Below are 23,665 nucleotides of genomic sequence, written 5' to 3' on the forward strand. Positions count from 1 at the left end.
ATGAAGTGACTTCTTTCAAGCAATCAGTGGCTATTTATTGTAGATTTTGACCTTTGAGTATATGGCCTTTCATAAAATACAAAACCTTACAGATCACAGAATACAAAGCCAGAAGAACATCATCATTTTTGTAGGGAACAGGAATATTTTAGAATTTACAGATTAAAAACTTTGTTTAAAAAAAAAAACAAAAAAAAAAACACACATATATATATATATATATATATATATATATATATATATATATATATATATGAAGACTTCAGATGCAAAAGCCTCTAAGTGCCATCTGAAATTTTATTCTAGAATGATAATTTTTATCAAGCTTGTATGTTTATGTTCAGTTATTTCACTTTAATGGCAATGACAATTACCTATTAATTGTCGTTAAAGTTAAATTACTGAACTTAAATATTGAAATAGAAGAAAATTTCAGATGGCACTTAGAGGCTTTTGCATCTGAAGTCTTCATATATATATATATATATACCTATTTTTTTTTTATATATATATATAGAGATATTAAATATTTAAAATAATACATACAAATATTGCTCAATTTCTTCTTCTTATTAATGGTTTAAGAGGATGGCGTGCATTTGTTTGAGTTCATCTCGTCTTAGAATGTTTTTGTTTTTCAAAGTGTGTGCAATAGTTGATACACACAGGCCTTTTATTACATCATCAAAACAACAGTCTTTAATATCTCTAAATGCGATATTTACTTCACGCCAGATCCTTGTTTTCTCATTGGATACAGGGGACAAAGAGATGGACTAAACTAATCTTAAGCCTGTAGTTTTTAAACTGAAATTAAATCTGGTTTAATTCCTTTACGTCTTGTTTGTGCTGCCCAGGGATGCACAGCTGTATGACGTTCATATGTTCCCATAAGGCGAGAGATTTGATTGGCCGGCAGGAGATCAAAATGGAGAAAAACAACTTGATTCAATCAAAATAAGGTTGTGGAAAACAGACCATGCTCACACATGTTGGCCCCATAACAGTTGGCGTCGGATTTTAATGCGCATTTAATTCTGACACATGTGGACCGTACGCTCACACAAACAATAAACACAAATAGGTATAAAACATGAAAACAGATATTCAGAATGTAAAGCACTCTCATAATATTATATATATATATAGATGTGATAGATAGATGTGGTTGATGATGGAACTAAATGTGGTTTGGAGCATAGAAAGGTCACATACAGTCAGTGACATTAAGAGCATTAATAGCTATGGTGTAATCCTGCATGTCTATACACTGTGGCAGCCAGTTTCACGTCTCTGGCTCGGACATTGAGCCTCGCCGTTTTTGGCATCAATTAGCTGCTATTATTAGTTCTGGGTTTCCTGTGACGGGTTGGATTATGGCTGTTGTATGGTGGACAAGAGGGCAGAGAAGAACACGCATGGCTCATTCCAATGACCATTGCTTGTGGTTCATGGAGGGATGCCTTGTTGGAGTGTTGCGCTTTTATGTTCACATTCTTTTAAAGTGTGTCTATGTGTCTGTGGTACAACATGAGGTTTTCAGATGAGCCCGGTGATGCAAAGCATCTTGTGTAATAGTACGGTAAGACTGTGTCACATCCTGTTACTGACTGTTGAGATGCAGAAAATCACTAATCAGATTTTCTCAATCCTTCCAAGTATTTATTGCGTTTATCTGAGATTTAATGCGATGGGAGCTCGCCGTTAATGCATGTGTGTCTACAGCAGTTTATAGGTTTTTCCAGACACGGTTAATATTTTGAAGATGTTGTCTGTATTATTTTATATCAATACCAAGAGTAAAATTTGATAGCTCAGTAGTTGCTTTTTCAAAGGTCAGGAGACTTAACGGAGATAAGTATCAATTTGTCTGAGTTTTTCTATACGATTCCTAAGGAACAATAAAAATAGAAATAAAAAACGCACAATTGTTGACATACAGTAAGAGTTAAAGTGAATGTGGATAGTGGCTCAGATCATTCAGTATGGGGAGATATTGATGAGAAACTTGATAGATCAGTTTGTGCCATTATTAGAGCCTTTATTGAAAAGCAGGAGAAGCAGAAGTGTAAAAGTCATTAAAAGTCTCAGTTTGATCAATCTCAATCCTTTCTTGGAGAATCAATTGAAGATATTAAGGAAGTCTCATTTGTGATCTATCTATCTATCTATCCATCCATCCATCCATCCATCCATCTATGAGTGTGTGAAGGGACAGAAAAAAAGGAACAGAAGTTATATTTCTAAGTTAAAAGTAAAAAAAACAACAAAAAAAAACCTTAGCTTTTACCTTAAGTTTTTATTATATCTCTATATCTTGTATTGAGCATTAATATGAGAGGAATAGGAATGGAAACTGTAGAAGAGGTAGTGAGCACACACAGAAAAGAAAGAGCGAGAAAGAGACGGAGAGACATGAGCAACAGTGACAGTAATTTTGTAATAGTTGAGAGGGCTCCGTGAGCACCCCAGCTGTGGCAGCTCTGGCCAGCCTGGCATTGATGCAGGGCAGATCTCAGTGCCAGGCTATTTGGCCAGAGCTGAAGTTTAGTTGAATGCCCTCAGCTCTGGAGAAACACTGTCATTGTTACTCCCACAAAAACTGTGTAGAAGAAGTGACTGTAACACAGTTTTACCAGACTAGCATCCAGAGGATGATTTGAGGAGTGTGGAATAGTAAAAACTCCACATTTACTGTGTGAAAGCTGGATTTTCTTTAGAACTAGACTAATAATGACAAAAATGCATACAGTAGTTGAAATATGACATATAGAAAAAAAATATAATAGAGGCTATTATTGGAGACAAGATCGGTGTTGTCAGGTCGAGGTATGTGGAAAAAAAATCACAATGACTAGTCTTATCCTCAGAAGGCACACCTGATGCATATCACACACACACACACACACACACACACACACACACACACACACACACACACACACACACACACACACACACACACACACACACACACACACACACACACACACACACACACACACACACACACACACACACACACACACACACACACACACACACACACACACACACACACACACACACACACACAACCACACAACCACACACACACACACACACAATGGTGTCGCAATATAAAAGTATTGACTATAGCCATGATACGTAAAAAATAAATACTTCACATTTCCGTTATACTTCACAAAATACAGTATCGTAAATAATTAAGTTTTCACATTATTTTGCACCATTATTTGATCAGGCTGCCACTGAGTTCTGCTTCAGTCTAATGTTGTGGTTGTATGATTTCCATCAAATTCAGACACTTCTGCACATTACAACCACGACTGTGGCTGATTGTTTTACATGTTTGTCAGTTGCTTCTTAAGTCAGCCAGGATAAGCTTAAAGTAGATCAGACTCTAAGCCAATAGTCAAACATAGGCAAAAATAATTTTAGTCAGTGAAAAGATCCTGTTATCTGCAAGGACTTGACTGCACATGGCAATATCATGCGTTGGCACATGCATTGTGGTGGAAATTAAATTTTAAATATGACTAAGGATGTTCTAATAAGTATTGGTTGGGTGAGCCAAGAAAAAAAAAATTTGGTTGCTCTGTTGGTTTGATGTCATGTCTTTGCTTGTGTACTCTTAAAAATGGCTAAATTAACTTTTAGCACATCATACATCTTTAAAATTGACATTACAAATCTTTGTCCAGTAACATGCTCTATTGGACAAGAATGTCTGTTTCTTTAACTCTTAAATGCATGAATGTTTTGCCAATTATTATTACATATTCAGGTCTTTAGCGACCCAGATCTAACATGGATGAATCTCTACCTGTTGTGATAATATAAAACTCTCCTGATATTAGAGTAACAATTACAGAATAATAAAATAAAGCATATTTCGTGACCTTTTGGAGCTTGGAAGGGTTCAGTTTGAGCAGATGTTTTATACCATCATCACTGTCCTCGTCAGAGCTCATTTCCCAGTACATTCAGCATCTGGCTCATATTCGCAATCTCAAACATATTCTAAAAACTATGATTTTCAACATCTTCGAAATCAATATTTTGATTGCTGACAGCTTCTTCACCAGATCCACCATCAAGAGACATTTATTTGATTGCGTCCAGTACTTGCTCTACAATAAATCTCTGATGCATTTTAAGTTTTGCTGATGATACTTCCCATTCTTTTGTTTCTGCCTGCGGTAACTATGAGTGAAACGTCACTTCATCACTGTGTATTAGACATTGCCACCTTGTGGAATAAAGGTAAATTGCAATTATTTAGTTATCAGAGATTCAATTATTGTTGTGCAGAAAAAAGTATACTTACACTGTTGCACACCTCGGGTCGTTAGCGACCCTATACAATTTTTTACAAAAAATGAATGGGAAAACAGGCTTTCTTGTATAATTGTAGTATTTTTTTCTTATTATATTGTTTTTAATTAATTGATTTCTAACTTTAATAAATTAATGAGAAGGAGGGTAGTGAATGACGTCCCGGGTCACTAAAGACCGGAGGTATGCGTTGACATAATAAGTGAAAAATACAAGTCGACATAAAATGAAAATTCACTGTATCTATTTTGTAAATGCATGTTATGGGTCTTATTGTGAATGATTCATTAACATATAGGTTTCATTTTTTCGTTTCGTTTCGTTTTTTTTTTTTTTTTACCTCATAATGTTTAAACAAAATTTAATCTACCGACTTCACTCTGATGTATGCATGACTTCTCTAATCATTTAGTCTGCCTATATCCCACCCTGCAAGCTCACGTTTTTCTGCCTCCCGTTTTGAAAGCCATGCCCACATCTTTAAACCCAATCAATAACTGATGGAAGTCCACGCCCTACATTTTTGTTGTTGTTGTTGTTGTTGTTTTCATTGTTGCGATTTTAATACCACCTCTCAATAGTGACAAGACCTTTGAAATGTCATGTCGAAATTTCCTGTTTCAAAATAGAATATGTAACACAGTCTGATGTAAACTTCTGACTATATTATGTTTTGGAAAATTGGTGGTGAATTCGTAGAATCTCATTCGTACATTTTCGTATGATCTGCTTACGGGCCACTGACTGTTAGAGATAGGGGTGGACCTTCATGCTTATTTTTTTCTCAAAATCAAACATTTTTGTTGTGAATAAAATTGTACAAATTCATACGAATTCACCACCAATTTATCAAAACTTAAAATAGCTACGTTTTTGTTGCAATACGTCCACACATAAAAACAACTTGCACTCATCAAGGCAATTCATGGGGCCTTTAAGGGGCTGTTGGACTGTAACAATATTGGCAATTAACTTACCTGACCACAGGACAGAACTAATAATATACATATTAATAAATAAAGTGTTACCGTATATATATATATATATATATATATATATATATATATATATACGGTAACACTTTATTTTACAGTCTCCTTGTTACATGTTACATGTACTTACCATAGTAATAACAGTAAATTATGCATAATTACATGCAACTAACCCTCAACCAACCCCCAATCCTACCCTAACCCTATGGTTCAGTACTTAAATATAAAATTACACTGTAACAATGATACCTTAAAATAAAGTGTAACCAAAAAAAAAAATATATATATATAGATAATTATGACCTCTGTCATAATTGTATAAAAAGGTAATAATCTAACTGTTTGATTGGTCCATAAATATTATATATGTGATGTCTTTTACTCCACACAAGATTATTTGTGCATTATTATATGCATGTTCTGGAATTGTTTATTTGCGTGTGTGAGAGACAGTCTGACGGGATTTCACGTCCAGGGGGGTGCAGTTCTCGTTAATAATTCAGATGAGGCTCGTTATCACGGCAGCACAGATCCTGCTCTGATTCCACCTTAATTAAAGCCATGAAGCTCTGCTCACACACACACATTCCCAGCCTCCACACGCTCACACACATCCTCGAGTGTCACGTGGCTGCTCGTGCCTTTTCCGCTGTAGTTCCTGTGCTTTCAGAAAAATGCTACAGTAATGTTGCTGCAGACCTTATTCCCTTGCATGATTTTTCGCCTGGTGTTGCTGCCCATAGTGGTTCAGCATCAGAACCAAGTGAGACAGGCACCTTCATGACCTCTGACCCAGACCACAGTCTATTAGATAACTTCATAGAGCCTGTACACATTAAAGACAATTGACTCTGAAGCCTGGCATGTGCTGCTATTAGCAGGTGCTTACATATTTAATCAGATCTTCATAAGATCCCCCCCCCCACCGAAGCGCTGGGCAAACTGAGATTGATGAGCTGTAATGGGCGAGAGGAGAGCAGCCATGATTAATGCATGCGCAGAGGAAAGCCTGCCAGTGCGTCTCACTGGTGCACTCGAAGATCCAGTCGGGCACTTTCAAGTGAATGAGTGACCATAGTCTCACAGAGCAAACTTTGACTATCGACATCAAATATGGTCCACACCACAGCTTTTGTCTCTACATGTCATTTAGAGACAGATACATTTGAACCAATTATACCACAATTATGAACTTTAGATGAGGTCGACATTATTGACGCAAAATGAGGCCATGGGATATCTGATCAAATTAAGAAATTTGCAGAAATGTGTGTAGACCAACCTGACCTCACAGAAAAACTGAACTATTTTACAAGGTGGCAATTTCGCATGAATTTGTACGATGTGAATTGCACGAAAACGTAAAGCAGATTGTGCGAAAACGCACAAATGAGAATTCATTTCAATGAATTAGTCATCAATTCGGCCATAACTTTTTTACAACAAAAATGAACCATCACTGAACTTTCTTAAGCTGGACTGTGACACTATTTTCTTCTAGAGCTGGTGTACAGCCGAAACAAACTTTGTTGTATTATTTTCCTGCTATCACTGTAAACCTGCTTTGAAACAATCTTTATTGTAAAAAGCGCTATATAAATAAAGGTGACGACCAATTTGGCCAAATAAAATAGTTACGAATAGTTTGTAAAATAGTTACGAATTGCTATCAGAGTGTTTTGTGTAGACTTACTGGCCTTTTCCAAGTATAATACTTCTAGAAACCGATTGGGTCCTCAATGTAAAGCCATGTTCACACCAAGACGAATGTTCTGTGTGAAAATTTTGCGCGATAAACAGTTTAATTGAAATAACTGCTGTTAACGTGTCTGTTCAGACTGACTCTGACATTTACGTTCCGTCAATCCAATATAATATCTTTTTTTTTTATGGAGAGGTGGTCTAATATATTTCTGTCCCACTGCAAAGAAAATTGGCCAACCAAAAATATTTGCACTTTGGGTCACATGTCCAGAGCCTCTGCTGTTACATAACACTACAACTTGGTGGTGGTAACAAAGAAAGTATTTTGCTAAGCGGCAGTGAATAGCAGAAGAAGAATTTGGAACCGTAATGTCTTTGTACTTGTCTCTGTGACAAGTGGGTGTCAGAAAGGGTTATTTTTGAGGCATATTTCTGCTTTTCTAAAAATGAGGGTGAATTTGCATATTCATTTACTTTGTCTGCATTTTTTCTTTTACACATTGATCTGAACAGACAAATGCATTGCGAAAATCGGTGTGAACAGACCTAAGGTCTATAGAAATTTTCTTCATCTGTGTTATCGCTTGCCAGGTGAAAACATAATTGCTTATAAAAATCTTTTTCTGAGCTAAATTGCATGAAGTATCATTCATGTCTGTAACACAAACAGTGTGAGGAAAGTTATGCTAACCCTGAAGCTTAGCATCAGCGGTTTGTTCAAATGAACAATCATGCAATATTTTGCTTAATCAAATATTAGATCCTGCCAGACAAACCAAGAAGTTGGATCCTCGTCTCTTTACCAGATCCTGTCAGAAGACATCCGTTTTGTCTGGTATCCAAAAACAGTTAACATAGAGAGGGGAAGAGCAGGAAGCAGGAGACAAAATGTGCAGCGTTTATTGAATAGGCCTAATCTTAGTTATGTAGCCTATTTATCGATGTTCATCGCTGGTCTCTTTCAGAATTGGAAAGTTTGTTCAGAGCAAAAATGGTTTGAGATCAAGGCGCCTTTTCTCTTTATGTTTCTCGAAGGAACTGTTTCTTTCTCCACAATATTCACTTTCTGGCTCGTATATTTTATGTGCATAACTAAATGGTAGATAAGCGTGTGCGTCTGTGTGCGGAGGAATATTTTTATGAAGCAGACAGTGTGTGGATTTTGTTTGTCAGTTTGATGAAAATGGGTCAGGATGCAGGCCCAAGCGTTTAATATGCTGCCCATGTCACTCCTAACTCTCAGACACGGCACATAGCCTGGAATGAACCCTTGTAGCACGTCTCGCTCGCTGTTCGACAGTCTCATCCTCTATCAGTGTCTCTCTGGATTTTTGGGTTTCTGTCTTTAAACGCATTTAATGATCTTTTATCATTTCTCTTTCTTTCTGAAAAAATTCTGTCTGAATTTTTATTATTATTTGGAACCAGTCCTAAATGATTCTATAAGAATCGAACAATTGGAAATTCCAGTTGTTTTATTTTCAGAATTTCTGTATATCCACACTGACTAGATTTGGATGCTTTCGACACATTTCTCTATGCGTGGAGGAATACCTAGATGACCTACACTTTTTTTTTCCCAAACTGTGTAATATACAACACAGCACAGTGTGTGGAATACTGTATCCCACAATGGTAAAATTCTTTCTCTTGTCTTTGTTGACTGTCAGACATCTTCAAAAATGAAGATGTGTTTTTATATAATGATTGTTTTATAAGATGACTAAATGTGGTAAATCGTGACGAAAGTCTTTTGTAAACCATACAGATCGGTATACACAATAGTCACACAGTTCACCTTGGCTTTTACCCAAGATTTTACTGGGATTATATCCTTCTGAAAAGAAACAATTGTACATGACTGAAAATTTTTTTGAACAGTTCACCCAGATTTAGAGGATGCTTTAGGATTAGTTTCAAATTATGATAGAAGGAAGCTTGAGCATTTCACTTAAAGGGATAGTTTACCCAAAAATGAAAATTCTGCCATCATTTTATAGTCATTCAAACCCTGAATGACCTTCTTTCTTCTGCTGAACACAGATATTTTGAAGAATGAAACGGTTTTGGTGACCACAGACTTCCATTATATGAAAAAACAACATCAACAGACATTTCTAAAAATATCTTCTTTTATGTTTCACAGAAGAAAGAAAATCATACAGTGTTCAAATGAAAGGAGCGTGAGTAAATGACAGAATTTTCATTTTTGGGTGAATTAAATTTTTGTGTTCATTTGAGGTTATAATTTTCTCATTCTCTAAACTATAAGTGTGCAATAAGTTTGAATGAAATATTTCTTTATGTTTCTTTCTAGCACTCTAACATACACATTCACACACTTTTTTAATTGGTTGAGTTATCATCCCTATTGATTTATAGCTTCATCCCAAATTTTGACTGCATCAAATCCTGGATTCCATTAGGCATCTTTATTGTTTTTGATGGCTTGCCATCGGACTCCATCAGTGTGTTAATAGTGACATTAATCTGCGTATTAACTAGTGCCAAGGAAAGAAGGATGGAAGAGAAAACCATGAGGGAATTAAAACGAGGGAAAAGGCTGTTGGAAGAGGGGTGGTAGAATTGAAATGAGACAGACATGTACTTGAAACAGTCCTTTTTACTGTTTGAAATGATTTAAATCTATGTCAAAACCAGACAGATTTAGGAGCCTCGTTTCTCGAGTGACTCCATTTCAACTGTGAATACCAAACTATTTCATTTCAGAACCTCACAGTATGACTCTTTTTTTTTTCACAAAAAGAAAGTATACTTATCAATTATTGCCATGAAACATAAAAAATAGCATATTTAGCTATAGATTCACACTCAGCTAAACGGCAATATAAATAATACTGTACAGTATAGTCCAATTCACACATTTTTATTTTATTTTTTATAAATGGTAGTGGTTTTGTTCTTATAAAAATAGTATTTTATTAAAAAATATGAGAAGTCTTGAAATGCTCACCAAGGCTGCATTTGTTGATCAAAAATACAGTAAAAACAGTAATATTGTGAAACATCATTACAATTTAAAATAACAGTCTTCTATTCAAATATATTTAAAAATGTAATTTATTCCTGTGATGGTAAAGCTGACTTTTCAGCATCATTACACCAGTCTTCAGTGTCACATGATCCTTCAGAAATCATTCTAATCTGCTGATTTGGTGCTTTAGAAACATTTCTTATTATCATCAGTGTTGAAAACAGTTATTCTGCTTGCAAATGCTAATAATAATAATGATTTTTTTATAAAGGCATTTATTGAAATAGATTTTTTTGTAGCAATGTATAATTCTTTACTGTTGCTTTTAATCAATTGAACCTGCGTCCCTGCTAAATAAAAGTATTAATCTCTTATATAGAAATACATATAGAAAATTCACACACTGTGCACAGTATACATATTGCACATTGCAGCAATACTAAGATGTTAGTATGCTTTTCGGAATGTAGCCAGTGAGAGCTATACAGAGCAAAATACAGAGAAACATTAAACCCTTAAAAACTGTGATTGAGAGACACTCAAAGACATAAATTGAAATGAGTTTGAGAATTGGATGGATATGTGGAGAGACGTCTGTGTGTTTGCAGCTGTAATTGCGTGACTGTGAACAGTGAGTTGGCCAGCCTGCGTTCTTCTCCTCTCAAGACAGATAATGAGAAGCCCAAAGCCAATGGCTATGTTCAGAATGACACACTATTTCCGCTCCTACTACAGTATATACCCGGATGACCTACTTCATTTACCAAAATGTGCATTATATAAATATGCAGGACAATGTTCAGATTAGCCTACTGTATGTGTGACCAATGTGTTTAGTGAACCAGAAGTAATACAACAGCTGTGATTAAACTTAACTGACTTATTTTTTGATCATACAACAAAAATTAATCATTTTTACACAAAGCTAATGCTATTTTTTTTAAATGTTTATGGCTGTATAGTGTGTACCGTTTCATAGAATATATATATTTTAAATATTAAGTGTATACTATGTAGTAAGCAGTATGCTAGTGTTCCATTCTGAACACAGCCAGTCTCTCTCCTCCCGTCTCTGTTAATGATCTGCTCGGCCTGCAGAGCCGAATCTGAGCGATGCCCACCGACAGCGCCACTCAGGCGGAAAGACACACACACTCACACAAAGACATATAGAAGAGAGGAATAACGCAGTCAACATTTATCCAGAATATATGAATAAACCCACACTGACACGGAATCTCTCCATCACATGTGCAAGAGCAGACCTCAGCACTTCAGCACATGTAGAGTTCAGACTCTCAGTGCATGCTAATGCTGCTAACATACTCGCATAATTGTGCCAGAAAACACACACAAAAATACACAAATAGAGTACATAAAGCAGCGTTAAAGCAGTATAACACACTGATGATCGACATATGCTCATACACAGTGTTGTTCCTGAGTGTTCTCACTGAAATAAGTGCAGGAGGTCAAAAGCGAGGTCATAGTTTGTGTATTATTTCATATGGTCCACACCGCTTGGTATCACCTCACTAGACTGCTTGAGAAGATCAGCGGTTTGTCATTATTATCATAAGGTTTTAGAAGCTTTAGATTTAGAAAAGAACCGTCATGTACTCACCATCCGCATAATTTCAAACGCATATGATTGGTTTCTTCTGTAAAAGACAAGATACGTTTATGTTCTTGCAATGAATTGAATGAGTTCAAATCTCATTTGCGTTTTTGCATATTCAAATTTTGGTAACACCTTATTTTACAATGTCCTCGTTACACATATTGCATGTAGTTACTATAATAATAACTATAAATGATGCATAGTTACATGCAAGTAACCCTAAACCAAACCCTAATCCTATCATTAATTCCTATAGTAAGTACATGTAGTTAATTAATATTAATCAGTACTTAAATGTATAATAACTCAAACAAGGACAACTTTAAATTAAGTGTAACCCAAATTTGTAATGCTCCACAAGGTTAGAATGTTTTTATTGAATAATGATAATGCAGTAGTGTGTTGATTATGAATTTGATGAAGCTTTGGATCAATTGTGTTTTTCTTTCTTTCATTGTAACATATTCAAAAGAAACATCCCAGTCAATCGCAACACCCATTACATAAAAAAATAAAGATACATTTGGATGATTTCTTGAGTGTATATAGGTGGCATGTGTAATGTCATATATTTTGAATTAAATATTTAAAATTTCATCATTATACTGTATGTATGGCAATTCTGAGAGTATATGTTTTATACACTGTTTGGTGACAAGAAATATTTCACCTATAGGTCTTTAGGAGACGTATATGATATGCGATACGTGATATGCAAGTGTGTATGCATGTGAGGGTTTGGAATATTCTCAGTATGTGTGTGTGTGTGTGTGTAGACTTCAGCTTTTTAATGAAGTTCTCCGTTAAGTCTCCCAAAGACTTCACATTCCTCATACCCCCCCCCATACACACCCCCGAGCACACACACAACCAAATGACCCCTCCCCCCCCCCCGTCGCAACACACACGCTCACGCACACAAACACTTAAAACACACATTCCAAGCATCCTCATTAGCAATTCATGAGCTGAGTCTCATTAGACACTAAGTTTTAGCGCGGGCCTCTGAAGTCGATGGCTAGAGCTGTTATTAATATTTCATATGTCTTCCCATTGAGGAGCTAAAAAAAAAGAGAAGTTGCTTCGCTTCGGCTACAAAGTCGCTCAAGCTCTCCTCTTTTACCCCTCTTCCTCTATTTTCCCTCCTTTTTCCCCTTCGTTAGACTGCTTTTATGGACTGCCTCTTTCTTCGCCGCTCCATATCTCCGCCCCTCTCTTCAGCGCACAGACCCTAACTCAAACTGACTTAATTGGGCTGTCTTTGTTCGAAGAAATGTGGACCTACCTTACGTTTTCCCATAGATTCAGACCAAAGAAAGAGACGAAACCCATAGGAAAGAAATTAGATCATAAATGAGATCTCTTTAATATCTCAAAAGTAATTTTAGATGTGTCTCCTGAAGACTTTCAGAAGAGATCTCTAAAATGTCTCAAAATGTTCTCATATTTTCCAAGATACCAAAGTCTGCAATCGAAAGTCTCAATATGAACTCATCAAATGATCTGAGCTTCTATTCAAATTCATTGTATATATCTATATTTTTAGTTAATGTCAGAAAATATCTCATCTGTGTCTATTGAGACTTGAACTTGTAAATTAAAGATATCTGAGAACTCAAAGCTGAAGTGTGTTTTTGGATGGTGTATATAAGCATTGACAACTTTAAGCAAGCCATCCATACGGTTGAATGATTTTCCTCACAATAGCTGGTAGTGGAGCATTCAAAACATTGCTCTGTTTGTTTGAGAATCCTGACCAGGGCTGCATTTCCAAGCCGAAGCATTGCAAGCCAAAGTTGATCATAGAAACTATTGGTAGAGTGGTCGCTTGATGTTTTTGGGAATGCAGCCTCGACACAGCAACACCGGCTCAACCAATCGTGGACTGGGCAATCTGCTGCCCAACCAATGGCAGACAGGGTAATGTATTTGAAAACAATCGTTATTTTTGCATTCGGTAGAATGAATGAAGGTGGAATGATGGAAAGCTAATGGGAAGAAGTAATAAGCGTCTGTGTGGACATGGTAATAATAAAAAAGATATGAGATATAACTAGAGAGTGCGGTTTTACATCTTTATAAGAAGTCATACAGCACAGTGCTCTTCATGTAGAATTAGAGAGACAGCTAATATGGGAGAATCCCAAGTGAATCCTTTGACCCCTATAAAGAGGTTGGGGGAACAGAGGGGATCAGGCGTTGTGCTCTGGAAATAAATGCATGCATGAACAAGTCAATAATGGCCGTGTCTCGAAATGTGTGCATAAACAAATTAACGAATATGTGCGTGTGTGTCCATGTGGAAGGCCAGACTCCCGTTCTCGACAGACGCCACATTCCTTGTGAATGAGAAACAGACCCGGACAGAGGGATGAGAGTCAGAGAGATGTCTTTAACAGCCTGATTCGACCGTCTCCGAGTGAATTCCGAGAGCCCCCTCCTTCCGAAACCAACTTTATTCCCACTTTATCTGTGGGAGAATATGTGCCAATGCTCCTCTGTCTCTCATTTAAACAGCGCTGTCACGAGAGCCGTAATCGAACCAAAAAACCCCACAAAGGCAGACAAGCAAGGAAGTATGGAACCAATTGTGATCTAACAGCAGTCAAAAAAATTCAGATTCAGCTTTCTCTCCTCATGTGACCCTCTTCTCCAAAGTTTGATCAATATATCATCTCCTTTTCTCTTCGTCTTCCCATGTTTTCTGTCACTGTCTAGTTTCAGGATGTTGTCTCCACAGCAGCACCGTTGCGTTTTACAGAGGTGTTGATTTGTTGCGACGTTGTTTCTTGCGTCTCCCCTGAATATGTTGTTTAATGAATCTTTTGCGCAGTGCAGCATAATTAATTTGTATTCTTTCAAGTCTTTTATCAGACACACCTGTTATGACACGTCGCTTATATCAGGTGATTTGATAAATGGGAGCTGTGATGTGCCGTAGCATTTAATGAGGAAACACAGAATTCTGTTTCAGAAAGTTCCCAAAAGCCAGGCGAGTTTTACGGTAGTTTAACGAGCGAGGCCAGGTCGCTTGATGACACAGTGCATGCTGGGAGGTGGCGTTCTGCACGCTGGAGTGTTCGCTTTGAACAATTAGAGGTAGTTTTGCGGCCATCTTGTGCAGTCGCCGGCGGACTAGCACAATAGGACGCGGTGCGGTAAGCCGGCGAGCCGTTTCATGGGAAAGACCGCCTGAAAATGGCGCTCCGGAAGGCGTCCTCGCTCAGTCTCTTTACAAGCGCCTCTTTTATTTTCCCTCTTTCGAACTCTATCAATTTTCCCAGCACATTCTCTCCTCTGGTTTTGTGGTTTGTCTGCCACCCCTCCTCCATTTCTACCCTGCTTGCTGTGCTCTTTATAAAGTCTTTCTCTTTCAACATCATACCCATAACCCCTTTTACACCCCCAACACACCCTCACACGCACTCCGACTCTCCTACATTCAATTCCCTGTCTTCCTTTCTTTCTTTCTCTGCCTACTATGGTCAGGTCTCATGGGGAAAGACAGTTGGCAGGAAGCAGGCTTGCTGCCATAGCAACAGGATCACTCCCTCTCCCACAGGTCTCCTTAGCAACCGGTAGCTTGGCATTGTTGTAATGAGCGGACCCTATGTGCCAGGCTAACAGAGCACAAGTGTGTGTGTGTGTGTGTGTGTGTGTGTGTGTGTGTGCGTGTGCGCGCATGCATGTATGTAACCGAGCGCATATTTATGTGCTATGTGCCCAAGATGTTTTTGGGGAGTTAATACTGAGCACCAAATCTGTTTAGTGTATTTTTGTCCTTTGACACGAAATTGAGTATTAAAGGATATATCTTAAACGCATTAATGTAGCAGGTTTTAATTAACAATCATGTGACCAGGTGCTTCCCAATCTGTTTGGGGTTTGATTAAAGCGATCAGCTCATTCCACGCCTTGCAACCGAAATAATCGATGCGTGACTTAATTAATGATTTACTAATTAATTGTGCATGCTCTGCCTGGAACAGAGGATGACTTTGTGCTTGATGATAAAGTCAGTCATAGTTGTTCCTGCCTGTGTTTTTGCTTGCGGAGAAAGCGACAACACAAAAGACTTCAAAAATGTGAATCATCACCCCCCCCCCCCATACGTTCACTGACTGTTATGTACCTTCGTAGTCGAGTCAAAAAACGATTTTTTTTGTTTTGTGTGTTATTCAAATGTAGTTATTTTACTTATGCATCAAGCCCCACACTGTAAAAATCGGCATTTTTATCTTATATTTTCAGCAAAACATTTTTTAAAACTTATAATAAAATACAATTACCAGATTATAATATTAATAGAAATAATATTTTTCTAACTTTTTTTTAAAATATTTTAAGTATACATTACATTTGGTTAGATTTGTGCTTGAAACAAGAAAGAAAAAACATTGCCAATGGGGTAAGCAAAGTAAGTCTTCAAATCTTACGCAATTGTTGCTTCTCATGTGAATTTATCTTGCTTTAAGGATGTTTTGATCATTTTAATGGAAAACAAGACACAAATACTAACTAATAAAATAACTATATATAGTGTCCAAATGATTGAAAATGATTTTATGTTGTTTTTATCTCAGCAAAGCTTATATCACAACAAGAAGTGTGCATCTGTGCATAAGACCCAGGTGTAAGACGGTTCTTCTGAGTCTGTGCGATCTCCCACAGGTGTCTGTACTCTCCACCTGTTGTGTGAAAGCTTAGCTAGGGACCGTCATCATTTCAGGCTGACGCTGCTCTTAGCGCTGGCCCAGTCTGGGCTGCATGCCACGCGACGACCGGGCAAACGTATGCCAGGGGGCGGCTGTGCTATGCCGTGCCCCTGCTACGCAATGGGAAGAACTGGCTTTTGTGCCCCGAAGGTCTGGTCAGCTCTGGCACGCAGGGCGGATTTTCCGATCCCCTGCACCGCTCTCAGATGCTCCTTAATCTGCCTGCTCTATTTTTAAACATCCCTCCCCTCTTTTTGCTCTATCTGTCCATCCTTCACTTCCTCCTACTCTCCCTCCCTCCCTCAGGCTCTCCCCGTTCCCAGGGAACTTGGCCCGGCTCGCCCAGCAGCTCCAATTAGAGCTCGGTCCAAGGGGATGGAGCACACTAGCTGGCTGCTCCCACCTACAGGCCCCCAGGGGCCCCGGCTCATTTTCCGTGCCTAGTCTACCTCTCTCAGGTTAGGCTAAAGCTCCAGACGCAGCCCCTCCCTCCCACCCTGGTCCCTCTGGAGGGTGGGCATTCCACAGGGAAGCAAGCGGTGAGAGAGGCCTTCTGTCGCCTAAGCGTTGGCTGTAATGATGACATTGCTCTGTTTTTTAGGATATGAATGCTGGGCATCCATCATTAACAATGTCTAATTTAGGTAATTTGTTGATTTGAAGACCAAACATTAAATATTTCAGCCAAAAAGTAAAATTCTGTTATTTACTCACACTTGTGCTATCCGTTTTTCCATGGACCACCAACGGAGAATTTTCGAAGGATTGTTACAAAGCTCTTTTCCATGTCTGAACATTGTGTAGAAAATAGTGATCATGTCGGAAAAACTCTACTGCAGCTTTCAAGTAGCATGCAACTTTCCACATATTTAAACTGGCACATCACTTTCAGTTATGACATGCAAAGAACCAGTGGGGTTTTAGGAATAAAGATATATATCATATACAGGGTTTGAAATTAACACCCGCCAAATGTGGGTAAAAATCAACTGTGGCGGGTAACGCTGTCAAATCACGAGCCAATTTGGCGGTTTATTACTTACTTTGCTGGGGAAGTTCTTGAAAGCCAAATCTGCGCAGATTTAGCGCAAATACTCAACTCGTCAGTCATCGTGATATATTAAATACAGCGTATTGCACAGAATCTGCGCATATCTGGCTTACTTGAACATACACGCCACTGCACAACAAATAACGGCACGCTTGTTTATTTTCATTGAAGCAATAGCGAAGATTAAAAAGGATTTGGTTAACAGAAAAGACATTGTTATTTTCTAACATCCTATATTTTTTTTATGTGCTTTGTACTGTATTGATCTGTCCACCTAAAATAAATTTTTGGTGATGAGGATGAAAGAGGAAGGGAGGAGATGGCTAAATGACAGGATTTAGTTTGACTAAGAAAGAAATGTATTAAATCCAAATTTTATAATATATATGTAAGAAATATATATATACAATATACATTTTTTGGGGGGGGGGCTAGTAGAAGTTCTGAATGGCCGGTAACTTTACAATTTGGTAGCTATATTGGCCAGTGAGTGAAAAAGTTCATTTCAAACCCTGATCATATATATCATAAGATTCTAAATGTTGCATCTCAGTCGTATTTTTGGGTGAACTAAGAGAACACTACAAACTCAGATAATGTTTTACTGAGCAAATTAAAACATAAAATACATTCTGTATTAACCAGAAATAATATTGTTAACATCATTTCCATATATTAGGACTGTTATCAGTCACATTACCCACACCTTTCTCTGCTCTTCACCATTCCCATTAATCGCCTGTGAGTTCTTTCTTTTTCCCCAAACAGCCGAGCACCGCCCGTGACATCACTCACAGGAAGTGCATCTTTAGCGTTGGCTAATTTCCATCGATTGCCTCCAGACAGGCTTAGCAGACGCGCCCTGTTCCCACACAGAACTCTCATTTTAAGTCTCCTCGCCTGCAGGAGTCCTCTCTCGCTCTCTCCCGCTCGCACAATGAACGCAGTCAGCGCTTTTATCTCCTACCCCACTTGTGCTTATTATCAAATAAATGCGAGGCAGAGAGATACCCATTGACAGTAGCATGCATAATGACTGCTGGCTGTGTGAAATGGATTAATAAATAATGGGCGAACGCGGCTGAAAACAGCTTTTCCAGTCCTGCGAGCGCACAAGAATGCTCGACAGAACAATCCCCCAACACACGAGCCGTGCGTTCCGAACCGCGTCGAATAGAACACTGGGCAGAATGTAAAACAGAACACTGCCTTGAATACTCGGAGGAGTCTGCTCAGTAAATTAGAACGCTTCTTAAAATGAGAAACAGATCGCTTGGCAAATGCTACATGGAATAGTTCGCTAAAACTTTGAGGAAGATAGCGTCTTAAACATTGTCTTTTCTTTGTACTGAAATGTAGGCACTACCATACCTGTGGCCTTTTGTTCTGCTCATTAAATCTTAGGCACTTAGTGATTTATCCGACCTTGCTTGAAAAATGAGTTGTGATCCTTCTAAATCTCATTCATTGCCCATAGTGAAGGTGATCCTAGGGCCCTAATCCAAGGCATACATCAATGAATAGTGAACTGAAACAGTATCATAGCATCATTTGATGAAAGCTCTTTTTTGGATCCACTTTGAATGGATCATACCTTGGGTATTCATCAGTCAGTGCTTTTGGGAGATTATCTGACTAGGGATCTGACTTTTTCAGATTTGTTTATATGACATCTTTATTCACCTTCTTTTAAAACTTGTTATTTTTGGCTTTAACACTTATATTACTCTTGTATTTACTTACAGTTTTTCTCTCTGGATACAAACACAATTTCTCTCCAATTTTTTCCAAGGCTTTCCATTTGTGTGTAAATCCAACCACTAGCAAACCACTGTGTTAATGTAAGTGTTGAAACCATCTCTTTCTCGCTGTATGATATTTTGTTTTTGGTGTGTCAGGGCAATTGTTAAGGCTGAACTTTCCATGTAAAAGCAGCATTTCTTTATGACTTGTCGTGGGCAGATGTGCCTAACACGAAAACAAGAGGGCAGAGGCGACCAATGGCGCCAGGCGGTCAAATAGGTAATGATCTCGGCTCATAAACCTCAATTTAACAAAAACCATAAAAAATAAAATAGAATCTTAAATTGTGAACAATGTCAATTAGTTGCCCCTTTCTAAAAATAGGGTACAAAGTAATGCTTGAAACTATTAAAAATTGAGTCAGTGTTGTTTTATTATTAAAATTCCAAAATGAGTTACACAGTTGCAAGTAACAAGTTATTTTAAGCCTAATGTTGGTTTGTTGTTATTAATGAACCAAAGTTTACCCTATCTGTGTGTAACCGGTGGCTCGTGACACCCAGTGTGATGTGCAGCCAGAGACACCAGTTATGAAACTTTGACTCTGCATTGTGCAGCTTTGTGTTTGTTGGAAATCAGACACGGGACAGCAGGCAGCAGTTTCGCTGGATCTTTTAATCCTGATAATTAACACAAATAAAAGCAGCCTCTTTTAATGAATTGCCTTTGTTCTTTCTCTTCAATGCAGTTAACAATGCAAAAGGGCAAAATAGGATTATGAAACTTAAATTGAGTAAAGAAAAAATACATTAAACAAGAAAATACAACAGAGAAAACATACCTGATAATAATACACAAATAAAAGCAGCCTCTTTGAGTGAATTGCCCTTGTTCTCACTATAAAATAAATATTATGTACACATCACCATGTGCTCTCGCTTTCAAAAGGGTAAAATGACAAAAATAATTAAACAAGTAGTAAAATAACATAATACACATGAATTGGACTGACAATATAGACATAAAAGCAATCATACAATAAAGATTAAATAAGATTGTCAGAAACCTACCTCTTCAATGCAGTTAATAAAGAAAAAGGGAAGAGGAGGAGACAGAACAGGAAATGATGTTGGTTCGTGACATCACAACAATTTAAGGGGAAATCACACATTTCAATCAGGCAGGTATATCTGGAATATCTAAAATAACATTTTTGTGTGAATTCTAAAAAAACAATACATGTATTTAACAGTATAGTTTTTATAGGAAGCATGAGTACCTTGAATTATGTAATGAAACTTTCAATTTGATCTCAATGCCAATTATTACACCCTTCATCACTCTTTCTACACACCTCCTGCCCGGCCAACATATGATCCCATCAATCCCTGTTACTTTGTTGCATTCCAGGGGTTATAGTCAGCTAAGGGGCCGCCAGATTTAACCAGGATTAGCCCTAGATTTCTCTGGATTATGCAGGCTGGAGTGGGATTAAACCTGATTGCCAGATTTTTCCGGTTTGCCGGGCATATTTGGAAGTGTCTGTATATCATGTTATGTTTGAATGTATAGTGAGTTTGTGTTTGAACATTTCCTCCACTAAGTTCTATTTGGAAGCTCAGCCTTCATGTGTGTATATAACTAGTTAAAAATGTTTGTGATTAAAATCGTGATGGTCACTGTCGGCCACTGGTAGACGTTACTTGACTGTATCAGGTGGAAGTGAGCTTCACTGTCTGCATTTGTAGTTGTTATAATTTGTTGCATCGTCAACATGCTTGTTGCTCACTTTATATTGCTAACTAGATCATTGACAATGAATGACTTCCAAGCTTTATTGTCACTACAAGACAATACCAAGTAAACCAAGTGACTTGTTGTGACAATAAGTGTGAACCAGAATACACCAATGATGTTGAGGCATCACTAACCAGTTTATACTGTTATACCTCACGTTTCGTAGAGGGGGCGTCATTTCTGCAGCATACCACTGGGACTTTGGTAAGAAAGTATCATCTAAGTTAATTGTTGCAGATGTGACAGTGTGCAGAATAGTTGCAGAGAGTGTGTTTGTGTGTCTCAGAGAGAAAAAGCAGGTCATAAGCAGACGGCTACTTGGCTGGCCAGCAAATGACTCAGAGGCAGAAGAGCTTGAAGGTGTCCAGGTCAAATTCCCAACCACAGACCTGCTATTTATAATGCTCACCACAGGCCACACCACCACAGTAATTGTGACTTCATGAATAATCTGCTTTCATCAAACACCCGGTGCTCTACATTTTTTCCCCCATTTTAATGGAGCCACTAGGGGCAAAGAGTGGATCGTTTCACAGACTAAACGACAACGCTTGGCCTTTCAAGTCTGAGAGTTGTCATGTTTTAAAAATGCAAGCTTTCTACAACAAGCTCATGTGTAGACGGCTGTTTGGTGAGCTGATCTGTGGAGTGGCGGGGTGCTGGTAGCTACTGTGAAGTCATGCAGCCTATAGTTGACTTGCTAATCACTGTTCCTCTGAGACAGCTCAAGCGACGGTGTGACTGCTTATGATTGAAGCTCTCTTGCGAGTTGGGCGAGTCGTCTGACTGTCAGAGATGAAAGGCTGTTTGCAGTTTACCTGCAGCATCAAACGGCATCTGCCTCTCTCTTCCCCCCGCTTCTCGCACATAGCTCCTCTCTTCCCGTTTCCACAGTAGTCATGGTTACCCCTGCAACAGAGCGTGCTTTGCCGAGGCTGTCAGGGGCGTCGCGCTCAGATCACCTCGCACAGGTCGTTTCGGCGTGCAGTTCCCACTCGTGACACCGTGCCTCAATTTGGCTTTGATTAAGTCGGCCCAGAAAGCATCTGGCTCTTTCACCAACACGGGGGGCTCGTGTAATTTGGCAGAATAACCGGTGGAGAATAAAGCCCCTTCCTGGGGGGTGAGGGGACGTAAATACATCTTGCTTATCCAATTTCTCACCGCTCTGAATGGGAGCGGCACAAAAAGCAGCAAATCTGCCACTGGTGTTGGGAGAAGAATTAGCCCCTCAGGTGTGAGGTGACACTGAAACAGCACGCTCTCCAAGATTAGACTGCTTTACAGTCGATATCCAGCTGTAGTGTAAATTTTGCCAAGGTAATTGGCTCTTTTCAGTGACTGATATCTGACCACTCATGTGAGCGGTAATGGTTCTCAGAATCACTACGGAAAACAAGAGGCTGCTTTCCGTAAGGGGTGCGATGGGGGATTATGGAGTATAGATGGGCTGATAGACGCACTTGAAGCGTAATTGTATTGTGGATGATTGAGGGACAGGAAGTAGATTTGTTTTGTCTTATTTGATTTTTTTTTCTTCAGTCAGAGCAGGTGAATGAAATTAGTGGTGTGATTTGTTGTGGAATGGAGAGCGAGTGAAAAGAGAGTGATAAACAGATGCGGGACACAGGGAAAGAGTTGAATGAGTGTGAGAACGAGGGAATCTGAGTGAAGTAGGGTGTGAAAAGGCTATGTTGCTTTAAGAGGGAGATACGGTGTTTGTAAGGAGTGAAGCTCGCACTACATTTCTGTTGTGTACACATGTCAACACATTACATGGATTGCTGGTAATGTTGAGAATTTGATGGACAGATTATGTTTTTCCTGCTGAAGAAAGAGAAACTGAGAACTGAGTTCTTTGAATGATGCTTTCCAGACCCATTGTCAGGGATGGACAACTAGGAAGATTATCCTGGGACCCATTCATTAGCCTATTCATTGCATCTTGGGAAAGGGGGTCAACCATAAATATTGTCCCAGGTCCCATGAATTTTAGGCATGATCATGGTGTGAACACAAGGGTACTGTGACAAGAGCATCCAACATGGAGAAGCAGAACGAGGGATTTGGCCCTGTTGCTTTTTTCAGGGATAGGTATAGGAACATTCTGTTCTGAGTATTGATGCTTTACTGTCGCAGAGTTGTTGGCCTCATTCTTTTTGTCTGTCTTTCTTACTTTATGATGTCCTGTAAGCCTAGTGCATCATCAAAAATACGCTATTTTCAAAGGAATCCATTCCAACCTCAGTAGAAAAATAATCAATAAAAACGTTTGATTGCAACAGATTTTTACAACACGTAAACATTATTTAATAAATATCTTTGAATTCTCATGTGTAAAGGTATTGGATAACATAGTGTTGAGAGTGAAATCTTAACTCTGAAATGATGAAGCTATAAGGTATGGGAGACCTTGCTATATTGTGAATATATGAAATGCATTAATAGACATGACGCACATCGGAATGTTTTGAGAAAAGCATTTGCTGTGACTTTTTATGAATGTGACCGACTTTGTTTACAATATTGCACAGCCTTGAGCGTCTTATTGGTTTATTAAACTGCATAATAAAATTAAGTCCACATAATTTCGTTAAAATTGTATTTATTAAATCCAGAAGACATAGTCATGTGAAATAACTGAGATTAATAATGGGCTTCTGTAAGTTCTGTGCAGTAATATACACAACAGCTAATATGTGAACAAGT

At 38.3% G+C, this 23,665-nt stretch overlaps 1 protein-coding gene across 1 annotated transcript in view; it reads left to right on the forward strand.

Annotated features, from left to right (window-relative positions):
- Nucleotides 1-23,665, forward strand: part of foxo6b (forkhead box O6 b) — a 30,719-nt gene that overhangs the window by 2,247 nt on the left and 4,807 nt on the right. The window lies entirely within an intron of this gene.

This window comes from Rhinichthys klamathensis, unplaced genomic scaffold (assembly GCF_029890125.1).
Source record: "Rhinichthys klamathensis goyatoka isolate OS25496 unplaced genomic scaffold, OSU_Roscu_1.1 h1tg000225l_1, whole genome shotgun sequence".
Classification (NCBI taxonomy): domain Eukaryota; kingdom Metazoa; phylum Chordata; class Actinopteri; order Cypriniformes; family Leuciscidae; genus Rhinichthys; species Rhinichthys klamathensis.